Source organism: Phacochoerus africanus, chromosome 5 (genome assembly GCF_016906955.1).
Source record: "Phacochoerus africanus isolate WHEZ1 chromosome 5, ROS_Pafr_v1, whole genome shotgun sequence".
NCBI classification, from domain to species: Eukaryota; Metazoa; Chordata; class Mammalia; order Artiodactyla; family Suidae; genus Phacochoerus; species Phacochoerus africanus.
The window spans coordinates 72794590-72797697 of NC_062548.1; the positions used below are offsets into that span (position 1 = coordinate 72794590).

Here is a 3108-nt window from a genome sequence, read left to right on the forward strand (position 1 = left end):
TTTGCTTTCTCCTCTTTCATCCTGACATATTAGTTATCTAGGCTGCATAACAAAAAAAAAAAATTGTTACCTCAGAATTTAGTGGCTTAAAACAACAATAGACATTTACTAACTCACAGTTTCCTTGTATTAGAAATTCAGTAGTTTCGCTAGGTGGTCTGGCTCCCGGTCTGTCTTGAGGATACAGTCAAGATATCAGATGTGGCTGCAGCCATCTGAAGTCTTGACCATGGTTGGAGGATCCACTTCAGGAATGACAGTTTTCCATAACGGGCAAATTGATCCTGGCTGTTGGCAGTAAATCTTTATTCCTGTCCACACCGACCTCTCCATGAGGCTGCTTAAATATCTAAAAAGGAAAATTATAAGCCAATATCACTGATGAACATTGATGTAAAAATCCTCAAAAAATATTATAAAATTGAATTTAAAAGTACATTAAGGAGTTCCCATCATGGCGCAGTGGTTAACAAATCCTACTAGGAACCATGAGGTTTCAGGTTCGGTCCCTGCCCTTGCTCAGTGGGTTAAGGATTCGGCATTGCCATGAGCTGTGGTGTAGGTTGCAGATGCGGCTCGGATCCCACATTGCTGTGACTGTGGTGTAAGCTGGCGGCTACAGCTCTGATTAGACCCCTAGCCTGGGAACCTCCATATGCCGTGGGAGCGGCCCGAAGAAATAGCAAAAAAAAGACAAAAAAAAAGTACATTAAAAGGCTCATACTCCATGATCAGGTGGAACACAGGTTAGATCCCCAGCCCAGTACAGTGGGTTAAGGATCCAGCATTGCTGCAGCAGCATAGGTCACAGCTGCAGTTCGGATCTGATCCCTGGCCCAGGAAATCCATATGCCACAGGGCAACCAAAAAAGGAAGAAAAAAGACAGTCACATAGATCAATAGAACAGAATATAAAGCCCAGAAATGAAGTCACACTTATACGAGCAATTAATCTATGACAAAGGGGCAAAGAATATACAATGAGGAAAAGATAGCCTCTTCAACAAATGGTGCTGAGAAAACTAAGATATTAATACCCCAAATATGCAAAGATCCCTACAATTCAACAACAGAAAAACAACCCAGTTAAAAAATGGGCAGAGGACTTAAATACACATTTTTCCAAAAACATACAGATGACAACAAACACATGAAAAGATGTTCAAGATTATTAATTATCAAGGAAATGCAAATCGAAATCAAAATGAAGTCACCTCATACCTGTTACTATGGCTAGTACCAAAAAGACAACAAATAATAAATGTTGGTAAGGATAAGGAGAAAATGCACTGTTGGTGGCAATGTAAATTGGGGCAGCCTCTATGCAAAGCAGTATGGAGATTGCTCAACAAATTATTTGTTTGTTGTTAGGCCATGCCTGTGGCATGTGGGAGATCCCAGGCTAAGGATCGAATCCTTGCCATAGCAGTGACCCAAGCCACAGTAATGACAATACCAGATCCTTAATCACTAGCCTACCAAGGAATTCTCAACAAATTAAAAATAGAACTACTATATGATCCAGCAATTCCACTCCTGATTATTTGTCCAAAGAAAATGAAAACACTCATTAGAAATGATACATGCACCTCTATATTCATTGCAACGTTATTTAGAATAGCCAAGATATGGAAGCAACCCAAGAGCCCATCAACAGATGAATGGATAAAGATGCAATATAAATATATACATATTTACAACAGAATATTACCCAGTGGTAAAAAAGAGTGAAATCTTGCCACCTGCAACAACATGAATGCACCTAAGCAGTATTAGGCCAAGTGAAATAAGTCAGAAAGAGAATTGCAAATATTTTATGATTTCACTTATATGTGGAACCTAAAAAGCAAATGAACAACCAACCATAACAAAACAAAAGCAATGTTATGGATACAGAAAACAAACAAGTGTTTGCCAGAAGTGAGGGAATGGGGTGGGATGGAAAGACATCAGTGAGGAAGTGTAAGAGGTACAAACCTCCAGCTGCAAAACAAATTAATGTCAGCTATTAAATGTACAGTGTGAGGATTACAGACGGTATATATAATATCCTTTGTGTTGTGACAGATGGTAACTAAACATATTGTGTTGTTCAGTTTGAAATGTATAGAAATACCAAAGCACTATGTTGTATAGCAGGAACTAAATAGTGTTGTAAGTCAGCTATACTTCAAAAACAAACAAGCGAATTCATAGAAGAGAAATCAGATTTGTGGTTAACAGAGCCAGAGGGGGGTGGAGGGAGGGGAGTGGATGAAGGCAGTCTAAAGGTACAAACTTCCAGGTATAAAATAAATAAGGGCACCCCTGCGAACGTGGCGCTGCGGGCGGCTCGGAGTCTGCGGGCTGAGGTCTCCAACCTACGCGCCGTCTCTGCGCCCTCAGTGCCCTGTCTGCCGAGGGCCTTGGGGGCGGCGGGCGGGCGCCGTCCGGTTGCTGCGCACCGGCCCTGCTCTGCTCTAGGTGCGAAAATTCACAAACATGAATGGATAACAGCAGAAAATGGCATTGGAACAGTGGGAGTCAGCGATTTTGCACAGGAAGTTTTGGGAGATATTTACTGTAGTCTGCCTGAAGTTGGGACAAAATTGAACAAACAAGAAGAGTTCGGTGCTTTGGTAAGTGTGAAAGCTGCTAGTGAACTCTATTCTCCTCTATCAGGAGAAGTAACTGCAATTAATGAAGCTCTAGCAGAAAATCCAGGACTTGTCAACAAATCTTGTTATGAAGATGGTTGGCTGGTCAAGATGACACTCAGTAACCTTCAGAACTGGATGAACTAATGGGTGAAGAAGCATATGAGAAATACATAAAATCGATTGAGGAGTGAAAGTGGAACCCCTAAATAAACTAGTTTGAAACAACTTAAATAAAATAAAATAAAATAAGTATTAGGGATATAATTTACAATATGAGTAACACTGCTCTATGTTATACATGAAACTTGACATGAAAGTCATCACAAGAAAAAAAAGTTTTTTATTTCTTTAACTTTGTATATACATGAGATGACATGTGTTCAGTAAACATATCATGGTAATGATGTATGTAGGTCAAATCATTTATGCTGGACACCTTAAACACATACAATGCTATATGTCAGTTATA

At 39.9% G+C, this 3108-nt stretch overlaps 1 pseudogene; it reads left to right on the top strand.

The window, feature by feature from the left end:
* The first annotated feature begins 229 nt into the window (after positions 1-229).
* On the top strand, positions 230-2830 carry LOC125128452 (glycine cleavage system H protein, mitochondrial-like; annotated as a pseudogene).
* Positions 2831-3108: the final 278 nt, after the last annotated feature.